The sequence below is a fragment of the Sapajus apella genome, unplaced genomic scaffold, assembly GCF_009761245.1.
Source record: "Sapajus apella isolate SASKATOON/1434 unplaced genomic scaffold, GSC_monkey_1.0 scaffold9, whole genome shotgun sequence".
Classification (NCBI taxonomy): domain Eukaryota; kingdom Metazoa; phylum Chordata; class Mammalia; order Primates; family Cebidae; genus Sapajus; species Sapajus apella.
Genome location: NW_022436949.1, coordinates 9552724 through 9566722, shown reverse-complemented (window position 1 = coordinate 9566722; position 13999 = coordinate 9552724). Strand labels below are relative to the sequence as shown.

At 32.1% G+C, this 13999-nt stretch overlaps 1 pseudogene; it reads left to right on the top strand.

Moving 5' to 3' along the window:
• The first annotated feature begins 246 nt into the window (after positions 1-246).
• LOC116551128 lies at positions 247-2535 on the top strand (annotated as a pseudogene).
• Positions 2536-13999: the final 11464 nt, after the last annotated feature.

The following is a 13999-nucleotide window of genomic DNA, read 5'->3' as shown; positions in this document are numbered from 1 at the left end:
AAGTAATGCATTCTGAATTCTAACATATTTAATCTTTATTTTTTATTGTTTTTCACAAAGTTATAATGATTTTTAGAAAATTTCTCATGATTTATAACATTTATAGTACATTCTTTCATTATCAATCTTTACAAAATTAGATCTTTCTTATTAGAATAGTTTATGTTTCAAATCTGGTCATAGAAGTTTTCAAGATCATTCTCTCTCAAAAAAGTTAAAAGGTGCCAAATTATACTTTATTTGAAAATGAGCCAATTTAAAGTTCCTATTTCAGACACAAATAGTCATGATATTAATGTTGAAATGGTTTGCTGCTTTTCATTACCAGAACCTGAGACAATTGTAAGAAAAAATAATTTGGAATAAATAATAGTATAACATTTTCCAAGATATTATTTATAATTAATAGCTTGTAGATTCAAAAGAATATCAATCCATTTATTCTTCTAATTTTCCCGACACTATACTACACTAATTTAAATAGTCAAACATCTATTTTTTACCCTTTTCTTATAGAAATGATTTCTTCAAAATACTAAGGCTTTTATATATCTTTTTATAGAAAACAAATACTCAGTGGAACACTTGACTATTCTGTTTAGAATTATATATGACAATAATTCCTTTTTAATTTATTCTAAAATTATTAATAATTATTAATTGATAATTAAATTTTCTTCTTTAAAAAGACACCTACAGAAAACATTTGGAATTTAATGTCAGTGAGTGAATTTTTCTACTGATGCTAAATTATAAGTCACTAATATGAAATAGAAATTTAAAATACTTAGCTAAAAAAACACTGCAATATATTCTAGATAACAAAAGAGTCACAAAGATGTATTATGACCTTTAAATTTTTAAAAATTTATATAAAATTCTATTTTTCTTTAGAAACTATTTGGGAAAAATGGTGTATGAATTACAAGAAACAACTCAGGATATACAAAATATTGCAGATGTATTCAAATCTTCAAGCAGATATTCAGAACTAAACTTGTATTGAACAAACTTATTTTGCAAGTATATTGTTTAAAACAATGTTAGTCAAAATTCATGTAACAGGAAGAAAATAGAACTATTTTTAGTAACCAACTTCTTAGCCAGTATAAAAAATTTTGGTCTCTCAAAAAATATTTCTAAACTTATTATTTAGATTCACAATCACCATCTTAACTTGTATACATGAAGAGGGAACATTTGTTTTCATAGGTAAGTGTGGTTCTTACTGGACACCCTTCCTTAGAAAATTAACATACAGCAATTAAGAACAAACAGTTGTTATAACAAAGACCAGGTTTACATAATTAGTTTGGCCATTTATTGAAGTGTGTTTTCTTTTGCTGTTGTTGTTAAATATTAAGCTACTCAATGTTTAAATACCCTCATCAATGAACTTTGAGTAACAATTCAAACATTTGAAGGTTGATAGAAAATTAAATTAAACAATGTGTGAATATATCTTACACAGTATCTGCAAATGAGTGAATGCTATATTTAGTTATTATATTCATTATTTTTACCATTTAATCACTTTTACATTGATTGATTTAAAAAAAAAAACTCTCCAAGAAGGTTATTTATTAGTATTAAGTAAGGAAATATATAGAGATGTTTTATTTTTTAAATTGCATGTATATGAATGGTAAGCAAACAGACTTCCAATGACACTAAAACTGCATAGCCAGGTTAGACACATAAACATTAAAAATCATCTAAGAGATTGCGCCGTTGGTGATTACGGAAGAAACAGAAGTGTGGCGTGACCGTGGAGAAGCAAAAGAAAACAAGGAAGTATGCGACCATCAAGCAAATGCTTAGTCTCAGAGATCAGAGGCTTAAAGAAAAGGATAGATTAAAACCTGAAAAGGATCCCAGCGCGTTAAAGGAAAGAGAAGTTCCCCAACATCCTTCCTGCTTATTTTTCCAATATAATACACCGTTGGGCCCACCTTACCACATCCTTGTTGATACCAACTTTACTAACTTTTCCATAAAAGCCAAACTGGACTTGGTGCAGTCAATGATGGACTGTCTGTATGACAAGTGTACCCCTTGTGTAACTGATTGTGTAATGGCTGAAATTGAGAAATTGGGGCAGAAGTATCAAGTGTCTCTAAGGATCGCCAAGGATCCAAGATTTTAACGATCACCATGTACACACAAAGGAACCTATGCAGATGACTGCTTAGTACAGAGAGTAACTCAGCATAAGTGTTACATTGTGGCCACAGTTGACCGGGACCTTAAAAGAAGAATGCGTAAGATTCCTGGAGTTCCTATCATGTACATTTCTAACCATAGGTACAACATTGAACGGATGCCAGATGATTATGGAGCCCCTCGATTCTAATTCTTACAAGTCACAGTTCCTCTTTGATTTTCTTCGACGAACTTTCTCTTGTTGCCAGTCCATTATACATTGCAATAGCGTGAATTATTATTCTGTTGATCTATTTGCTCTATTGTGAGCTGAGAATGGTTAAATATGCTCACTCTTTTTTTTTTTTTGAGATGAAATTTTGCTCTTTTTGACCAGGCTGAGGTGCAGTGGTGCAATCTTGGCTCGCTGCAGCCCCTGCTTCCCGGGTTCAAGCAATTCTCCTCAGAATCGCTGCCTCGGCCTCCCGGATGGCTGGGATTGCAGGCGCTTGCCACCATGACCAGCTATTTTTTTTTTTTTTTTTTTTTTGTATTTGTAGTAGAGACAAATACTTTCTTTTTTCCTCAGGATGGAGTCAAAGTTCATAATTTCCAGGCTGGGATTGCAGGCATCCGCCACCATGCCCAGCTAACTTTTGTATTTTTAGTAAATTTTGTATTTTTGGTACAGAAAAATACACTTCGGCCTCCCAAGGTGCTGGGATTGGAGGCGTGGGCCACCGTGCCTGGCCTTCTCACTTTTTGATGCTGTTTTGAAATGGATATTTTGTCTCGTAAAAATTTTAGGCCAGGGACGGTGGCTCCTGCCTGTGGTTCCAGCACTTTGGGAGGTCGAGTCGGGTGGATCACCTGAGGTCAGGAGTTGAAGACCAGCCTGGACAACATGGCAAAACCCCCATCTCTACTAAAAGGGCAAAAAATAATTGGCCGGGTATGGTGTCACGTGCCTGTGGTCCCGGCTGCTGGGGGGGCTGAGGTGGGAGAGTCGCTTGGTTCCGGGGGGTGGGGGTTGCGGTGGGTCGGGCTTGTGCCACTGCCTTCTGGCTTGGGTGATGGAGTGGGACTGTCTCAGAAAAGAAACAAAGAAAGAAAAATTAATGATTGTCAAAGGGTACAAAATCTCAGACAGGAAGAATATGTTTTATACTTTTTTTGAGTTCTGTTGTACAGTTTAATGCATATACTTAATAATAGAATATTATACATTTTAAAATTGATGTTCTCATCACAGAAATATACTTGAGATATTGGATATGTTAACTAGCTTGATCTAATTATTCCACTTTATATCTACAATTTATGACATTACTTTGTAACCCATAAATTTATACAATTATAAATTGTCAATTTACAGTAAAAAAGTCATTGCATCTCTTTAGAAATCAGATACTCTGATGATTGCTCACATAATTTGATGGCCATTGTTTTATACTGACTTACTCAATAAACATTTATTAAATGTATAAAAAAAATCATCTAAGAAATAATCAAATTTAAATTTTTGGTTTTAATGACACTGAAAGAGAATGCCCTATTGTGAATGGTGAGAGTTTTGCAAAAACACTATACAAGTTAATAAAGAGCAGTTTGTTTGCTTATTTTAGATTTAATAATTTTATATAACACAAATTAGTCCTTCAAAATTATGAAAACTTACAATGCACATGTTTTAAAGCGTGGCAAGGGTCTGAGCAATTTGGATAGCCCTATTTGACTTATTTTCGTCAACTGACTAGGAATAATATTAGTTCTTATGCTACAATATTATTTTGACAATGAGATAAGCCATGCATGAACCCAATAACACAGTGTCTGGCTGTGAACATTCAATAAGTTAATAATTAACAATGAACACTAATTAAAAACTAATAATGAAAACTCAATAAATTATCTATATAAAAGCTATTTTGATGAAAGTATTTCTCTAACTTTGTAATTTCACACTTATTTTTTTCTTAATAAATGTAAGACTTGAAAATGTTTTACAGTATGCCTCAACCTTTACTCCTAACAATCAGTCTCATAAATTCAGGTGGGTAAGTTCCATTTGAGCAAGCTTACTTCTATTGAGATTTGAAAAGTATATGTGACCTGTAAATGTTATCAGAAACAGTAACTGTATTTGACAGATGGCCTAATCATTCCACGCTAGATCAACACATTTTTCTTGTTATAATAAAATGTCTCTTCTAAGAGTGCATATGGATTTTAACCTTACCGAATTTCTATAAATTTTTAGCTACTTTATAATACAGCTTTGTCTTGAAAAACTAAAATGTTCTACAAGGTAAATGCTCACACTATTTTGCTGCATTCCACACAGAAGTCACTTTCAAGGTTCAGAGAATGACTATTCTTTGGCTCCTTTTTTGACAATTGTCAGTTTTTGAAAATGCACAAACCTTCCTTCTCATTGAAAGGAAACATGGAACATTCAATATCAGAGGTCAGCTCAACATTAGGAGGCTATTTAAAAACATGGCCACATTTCTCCTGGTATAAGTTACTATGCCATTTAGAAGGAAAACCAGGTTATACTAGAGCTTTAAATGTCCAAAAGTTTCTTTAAAGTAATCATATTGTAGATTTTTACAGTGGTGTAACTTTGTTTAATTTTTATGATACAAGTTAAGTTAAAAATAAACTACAATTTTACTGCAGTAAGTGATCACTTCTAGCAACTGTGTGCTCTTGTAGTTGCTAATGATTCTCTTTACTATCATTTATTTCTCACTTTTTTTCACCATTCAAGGTTTATTGGGGCTTTTAGTTGGTTTAACACTTGGATAGTTGATTGAATTGTTTATATGTAGATTTTTTTACATTGTATGGTAAGGTATACTACTGATATATATAGTTCACAAAATAAGATCCTTTGGAACAAGACATGCAATATTGGATCTATACACTGAATGCCAGGATGTGACTGACCGTGAAAAAATGTTGGATTAGGCATGTTCAGTGAAGGAGCCAGGAAGTTATGTAGCACATGGCGAACATCTCTCTGGCTCAAGGGGCAACCGCAGCATGTGCAGCATTACTTTAGGCCAGTGGTGGCTCAGGCCTATAATCCTAGCACTGTGGCAGGCAAAGGCAGGAGGATTGCTTGAGCCCAGGAGTTTAAGACCAGCCTGGGCGACATAGTGAGACCCTGCCTCTGAAAAAATAGAAGAAAAAAAAATTTTTTTTTAAATCTAGGCATATGTTAGCATGCACCCGTAATCTCAGCTACTCAGGAGGCTGAGGTAGGAGGATTGCTTGAGCTCAGGAATTTGAGGCTGCAGTGAGCTATGACCACTCCACTGAACTCCAGCTTGAGTAGTAAAGTGAAACCCTGTCAGGGTTTAACAAAATAGAAAGGAAAAAAAAAAAAAACTTTAAATTTAAATTTTACCTTCCATGGTAAGTTATTCTTGACAGTTTGGCCTGAATTCTGAATTCTGCAATAACTCCAATATTACTTTGCACATGCCAAAGCTGACTGATTGGTGTGCAATTACATTTCAGGTAGTTTTAAGTTGTTCACTTTTAAAATATCATGATGTAAGATATTAATATAAATATTGCTTTGTACACAAACTGTGAAGTAATGCAAGTCCTTAAGAATGTTTTTAAGGTCTCAAGATCACATACTTTCAAACCTGTGGTTGAAATGGCTTATAAACTACGTTTAAAATATTGACACATGGCAGACCCACTTTAAAGAAAGCTTGTAAAGAAAACCTGTCATTCTTCAACAACAGTGGGTGCAGCAAGCTGTTACTTGCATGGGACTAATGTTTTACATGCTTTACAATTTTATAATTTAAACTAATTTAACATGGTATCAAATTGACTTTCAATTTTCAAAAGTGGACATGTTAGTGTTAATACTTTACAATCTATTACTTTACTGTAGAATAACATGATTATATGCTATTTAAAAGCCTTAAAAGTTTCATCCTGTGCTGCTAAATTTGGAGCTAGGGCTCAGAGATATATTGGTGGGAAACTGAAAAATAAAAAGTAAACTAGAAACTCTTACAAAATTCAGCCTGCAAATACTGTGTTTTGGGACAAAAGAAAGAAAATTATATTTGCCACATAGTTGTAAGATCAAAGCTGATATAATGTATCATCAAGTCAAGGATACCAGTGTACTAAGGTAGAGAGTATACTTGACAATTTAAGAGGAGATGACAATAAAACAAAATCAGGTTTTATATCAGGTTTTATTGTGCTTAAAAACGATTTGCAAAAGGAAAATCATGTTATCAGACACAACAAATACATCCTTCCTTCTTTACAGATATCCTTATGGGAAATATTAGTTCTGAATCATAATCCAAGATTTTCAGGACAATATTTCTTACATACCTTCTTACAGATTTTCCTGTACTTGTTTGATGGAATCCTGAGAATTTAGGGATAAAGTATTATTTGTCCTTCTTTTCGCATCACTAAATAAAGCATCAGCAAAATAGTAAGGGCTCAACTCTACATGAGCAAATGAATGAATGAGGGATTATTATCTATACTTTTCCTAGTTCATAGCAAGAATCTTCACAGTAACCAAAATTTTTATTTAATAATTTTACTTATTGGAATGTAACAAAAGAAATAATTCAAAAATAAATACAACCACAAAAGGTATCATAATATTATTATATTGAACAAACTCAAGAATAGTATATGGATAAATCAATTATAAACATATAAACAAAAAATAAAATTTTATAGTCATACTAAAATTATGACTATACTGGATAATTATGAGAAAATTACAAATAATATGAACACATTATTGGATTTTCATGTTAAGTAAAAACAGTAAGAAATAAAATATTGGATCTGAATTTTGAAATCATTGTGCCTTTTTAAAATAAGCGTGATACTGCCAAAATGTATTTAAATAATTTATTACAAAATTCAACACTGGAATAGTATTTGATTGTATTTTATGCTGTTAATTTTCTTTCTGTATTGTTTAATATGAAGCAACAAGTTAAGTTTTGCTCTAAGTCCTGTAGGTTTTTCAATTGTGTTTATCGAGGCAAAGAGATCTTAGCATCAGAAATTACAGTAACCAAAATGAAACCAATTTCTAGAACAGAAAACTGGCAATGATGAACTTCAGTAATAGAGACTTGAAATGCTATATTTTAAAATGAAAAAGGTATTAATGAACTTTGTTTGTGTAAAACCAAAAATAATTACAGTAGTAATTACAGTGATTACAAAATTCTAGTCTTGCTTGTAATCAGTTTCTACTGATGATTTTTTTATGTCCACAGCCATTGTGCTTAAAGGTTTTAACATAATTAAAATTTTTGTTGATACCATAAAGAATAGAGTACCACAATATACTGTTTAGTGAAAGGAGTTAGAAATATAAAAAATGCCTTCTTACACTTAGAACATCTACGAATAAAAGCATTTAAAGGAAGAATAGGATTTTTACACTGTTTAGGGAGTTCTTAGCACAATGGAAAAAGACAAATTTTTTGGCTTTAGAGGGCCCTGAGGTTGAGCCCTGTCCTGCAACTTGGTTGCCATGTATCTGAAAATATTTATCTACCCTAAGCCAAAGTATCCTGACCTAAGAACTGATGATAGCAACTTACCCTACATAATGATAATTATAAAAAACATAACTGTATGTACTAGTTTGTTTTCATGCTGCTGATAAAGACATACCCAAGACTGGACAATTTACAACAGAAAGAAGTTTAATTGACTCACAGTTCCATGTGGCTGGGCAGGCCTCACAATCATGGTGGAAGGTGAAAGGCATGTCTCACATGGTGGCAGACAACAGAAGACAGCTTGTACAGAGAACCTCCCCTTTATAAAACCATCAGGTCTCATGAGACTTATTCAGTATCATGAGAATAGTATGGGAAAGACCCGCTTCCATGATTCAATTACCTCCCACCAAGTCTCTCCCACAATACATGGGAATTGTGGGAGCTACAATACAGGATGAGATTCAGCTGGGGACACAGGTGGTGGTGTATTTTATAATGTATAATGGGAGAAAAACATATTTAAATGTATGGAACAGCCAAAACAGGAATATTCTTCGGTGAGAAAAAAATAGCCAGCTTTTTGAACAGAATTATGTTGAATTTACTACATCTGTATAGCAGGGTTTCTAATCTTAGTGGTGTGTCCACAATAGGTAATATGTACTGAAAGTATGATTCCTCTCACATCTTGGGAAGCTAAGTAGGACTTAAGTAAGGGATGGGTAGATGACTCTGGCCAGATCAGCCATGCTGATATTAATAACATGATTTTCTGAGTGTACCACGATATAAAAGAAAATATTGGAAAGACTGGTAGAGGTGACTTAATGGCAAAAATTTGGTGTGAAGTATTAGAGAATTTGTCTTGAAGCTATGCAACTGTTTGGGGTGTTTTACAGAAAGGTGCTCCTGGTGATATATGATGATATATGAACAAATATATAATCAGTGATGACATTATGTACTGGAAATTTTGCATAATTTTTGTAACGCTATTTGTATAAGAGAAGAATGCAATGGTGGTATAGGGATATTTAGATGGAAAGGGACACAAATTCTATGCAAGTAGAATGACAGGCAGTAGAGTATCCTTCTGGCCATCAAGGCGAAAGGGGTTATATTTTCCTATTGTTAGACTCTCAACTTATGCAATTTCTATCAAAAATATGTATAAAATGCAAAAATTACTATATAAATTTTTATATATAACATTAAAACATTTTTAATAAAAATCTGAAAGTCTTGGATTGTTTTTCAACCTTATCTGAATAACTTTGTAGTTATGAATGGAAACGTAAACCCATAAACATGCTTAGACTCATTTACTTATGGAATTGAAATCCTTCTATTAAAATTACTCAGATTTTAAAGTTTAAATTGATAATTATAAACACTGTATTCTCATTTCATTAAACAAGGTTGAACATAAATCTACATAACACAACTCCTAAAGATATGTAATGCTTCACAATGTGCTTTTCGAATCTTCAGTCAATTTATTCTGTTTAGAGAAATAACACAATGTCAATTGGTTTTATCTTAGATTTTAGCTTTAAAATTGATTTTAGTGATGAGGAGGAAGGTAAAGCTGAAAATCAGGTGCCCAGTGTTCATTCTTTCATCTTCTAATCCCACAGCATGAAGCAATGTCGGATATTCATTGTAAGGTATATATTTTTCTAGGTTAGAGTCTAAATTTATCTCCATTATAAATCGTCATATTCATCCTTTCACTGGGTCGTAGAGTTGGCTTACCTTTTTTTCTCTCCTAGTTATTTCCATTGTATTTATTTTTGTCCTGTATTTTTCAACAATTTCTTGACTTGGTCTTTCCAGCAATTTCTAGGTCTTATTTAGTTGGATTCAGATTATTTATACAAAAATAAAATAGCAACCTTCTGAGGATTCTGTTTTCTTGCACTCAATTCTTGTGTCTAAATCAAGTAAAATCTAGCCCCTCAATAAATCTTAATACCTCCAGAGGTATGCAATCTCTAATTATGCTATCTCTGATTTGATCATTGCTTGGCTGATATTTGTATAAATATCCTTCATGCTAACGAATTTTTTTAATTGCTCTCAATCAATGTTTAGCATCAGATAGCATTAATAAGTGTCTACAAGCCAAGAAATATCACTTTAAATGAAATATTTGAAACCATTCAAATTTACTTGGCACGTGCTGGGTAGTATATATTTGGATACTCATGAAAGCTACATGCTGTGCATATGTAGAATTTATTAACAAAACTGGAATATACATGCTGTGAGTATACATTTTCCATAAGTACCTCAGAAAATAAATATTTGGCAAGAATTATCCTTTTGTACCACATTGCCAAACTAAAACTACTTAATATACACTACCATGAAGTTATTTTTAACTATTTTCCACTAGATTTTTTCAGATGCATATTTTGTTACAAATTTTCATGATTTGGGGACTCTGCAAATTCAAAACCCACACTCAAAGACATTTAAGGATCGATATTTAAATTAATGTTCAAAAACTTGAATACCCAAATCTTGAAATTGTTACATAAATTTGACCTGCTGCTTCTTCATCCTTCATTGAGACATCCTCATAAATTGGTTATTTTGAATTTATGTGATTAGCATATTAAGTTGTTTTCATGCTTTAGTTACAAATGAGCAAAATCTTCAATATACATTTGCTCCAGATCAAGTGAGAAATTAAGTTTCATCATCCTTTTATAAAATCTTAAATATTAGTATGAAAAATGACTAGTACACACTAAATTTTCAACTTTATTTCGTTTGACTAAATTTTTCTAATTAGGTAATTATGTGTTAATAGCTAAGTGTTGGGGGACAGTCAACTTACTTTATCTTCTATTAAGATGCAGAGCATTTAAAGGAAAAATATAAAACTAGGCTACCAATTATAAGATGTACAGGTTTCCTCTTTATCCATCATGAATAGCTCAGATTAACTGATGCACAATTGACATTGTTGACAACTGTCAGGAATCAATGATTCTGCTAACCTTTGTTATTAAATTTTGTTGCCTGAGTTGGGAGCAACAGGTGGCTTTGTGTGAGTGAACATGCACACAGAGAGTCTTTTGTTAGTATCTTAACATCAAATATGTAAACATTGCCTTTTAACTTTTATTTATTTATTTTTTTTTTGGAGATAGAGTCTCACTCTGTCGTCCAGACTTGAGTGCGATGGTGCAATCTTGGCTCACTGCAACCTCCACCTTCCAGGTTCAAGCAATTCTTCTGCCTCAGCCTTCCGAGTAGCTGGGATTACAGGAACCCACCACCACGCCCAGCTAATTTTTAAATTTTTAATAGATACGAGTTTTCGCCATGTTGGCCAGGCTTGTCTTGAACTCCTGACCTCAGGTGATCCACCTGCCTAGGCCTCCTAAAATGCTGGGATTATAGGCAAGAACCACCGTGCCCAGCCAAACATTGGCCTTTTTAAGCATAGCATGGCTCTCAAAAGTTACTTACTTATGTTGCTGTGATTCAAAGGGTCATCCATATAATGTATTTAGCATAATATCTGACATATAATAACCACTCTATACTTCAGCTTTCTAAAAATCTTTAGTTTTTATATAAATAATTTATGGCATAAGATTGAATTGTTCATATGTTTTCCCATTATAATATCTATTTACCTCTTTTGCTCTTACAGTGTAAAGTACACAAAGTTATTTTCTCCTAAGCTGCCTTCTTGACGAAAAATTTCAATTTCTTTTCAGGTATCCAAGTAGTCCTTACATGTTCCGGGAAAAGAAAATGTCAGCCCTCACTTTAGAGGTGGCTAACAAGTCAAAAAACACTCTCCCTGTGTCAGATTCTGGGAGAGGGCACATTTAAAATTGTGGTATTTTTTCTTTCATCTCAACTTTGATGTAGCTTCACATTTTGATCTTTCTACCATAAAATATAGACTAAATGCTTTTGTCTACCTAGAAACAATACATACAAATTTCTTTTGTCTGCTAAAAACAAAGTTTCGCAAACATTAGCTATAATAACAAATAAAAAGAGAAAAGAAGGTAATCATTGTTTTTAAAAAAGCAATGTGTGTACCCAGGTGCATCTTGTGCTCTCATTACATTGTGAATACACAAATCTATATTAATATATAGACTCATGTTAATCATTCCAAATTTTATAATACATAGAAATCTAGTGCAAAGGTAGAAAAAATGTTGCCCCAGATACTTATGTTATATGTAATGCAGTGATTAAGCAGAAGTATTACTATTAATTATTTAGGTTAAATTCAGGAGATCAATATTTCATGACACCATAGAAGTATAAAATATCTTGAAAGCACTCTTTCTTTTCAATTTTCTAAAAAGAAAAAGAGAGAAAGGGCTACTGTGATGAATTATTTCTAGAGATTCCACAATCAACCAAACTATGCTTGTTAGTGTACATGGGAATAAAACAAAACTCAGTCACTGCAGACATCAGAAAAACAATTACATAGATTTACTCTCCCACTTCTCATGGGAGAAAAATCTATAAAATTTTAATATAAATTTGACAAATTACAAATTTAATTGCTTAAAAAGATCCCAGTGAGCAAATCTTTGCTTTTGTTCCTTTGTAAAAAAGTATACTGTTATGAATGAGAATAAATAACCTATATTAATAGTGTATTTTTGCATGAACATGCCTATTTGCATTGAATATTTACTGTTTCTTGCATATTAATAGTTTTGTTTTCATTTGTAATTATGTAGTTGTCTATACTACAAATTATAACTTTGTTAGTACCCACATAATGAAATACTTGAAACCAAATTTAGGATTAAAAGATTTTCATAAACATAAAAATAATTCCTATATAAAGCAGCAATATATTAATCATATATAATACATATTCATTATATGAATAAACTCAGATGCTCATATTCTTATTATAAGTTTAAAAATATTTTTTTCAAAAGTTGGTGAGCAATAATTCACAACTTTATGTGTCAAAATTTCTGTGTTCAATTCTGTTTCAATGTTATCTTTTTTTCCTCTGCCTTTTCCAGCAATGTTTCATAATAAAGCTTGATTATATCTATGAATCAGATTTAGAAGTATTAATAACATCAACTAATAAAACTTTTTTTATTAATTGATTCATTCAGGCATTGCATATTTTCTTTAGATTCATTACCTTTTTGTAAATTCCAAAATTTTATGAATCAGTTACTATTTTTTATCTCCTTAATGAACATGAGGAAAATGGGGCTTAGGAATATTAGTAACTTGCCTGAAATCACCTAATAATGAGTAGAATAAAAGAAATGAAGTCAATATTTTAGCCCAGGCTCCAAAAAACATCTAAATTATACCCATATACATTTTTTATATTTTTTCTAATATAAAAATAGAAAAGTAGATACAGAAAGCTTATTTGAGTTAAATATTTGAAAACATTTATTAGTATTTGTTGAAAATTCAGCTGAACTGTTCTAAATTACGCTATATCTGTTTCATTTTTAAAAAGAATGCTGTCCAGAAGCAGAGGCTCATGCCTATAGTCCCAGCATTTTGGGAGGCCAAAGCAGATGGATCACTTGAGGTCAGAAGTTCAAGACAAGCCTCACCAACATATTGAATCCCCATCTCTACAAAAAATACAAAATTAGCTGGGTGTGGTAGTGCGCACCGGTAATCCTAGCTACTCGGGAGGCAAAGGCAGGAGAATCAGTTGAACCCAGAAGGCAGAGGTTGCAGGGGCAGTGAGGTGAGATTATGCCACTGTAATGAGCAGAAGGAAACCATGACTTAGGATCATAAAACAAAATTAATTACTTCATCAGCTTTATTTCAATAGTTTACTGGTATGTTAAAGACCTGCCTTTCTATCATAAGCCATTATTGCCAAGAAAGTGTAACTTAATTATAAATATTCATCTCATGGTAAAATTTGACATATCACATCTCTAAATGTACCTAACTTGTTTTTTTGTTTATGAAATAAATTGACTTTTAAAAGATACTCGCCATGGAAATATAGATGTTTTACACTTAAGATGTCTTCTTTAATTCCCTTTTTAAAAAAGAGAGATTAGTTTTATTTATAAGAAGTAGAAGAGGAAATTACTAGAAGTTTGTCACTGATAAATTAATAAATATTCCCGTAGGTATCTAAGTGAAAGGGAAGGAAGAGGACAGAACCAAAAAGGTACCAAAATTTTGGAGGCAAAAGTAAAATTAAAATAACATACTAAAAATGCAATAATATACTTCTTCCTTTTATGCATTTGTTTATTTTACAAATATTTAGTGTATGCATACTAATTGTTTATTACTGACTTAGTTGTATTGAAAGACTAGCTTAA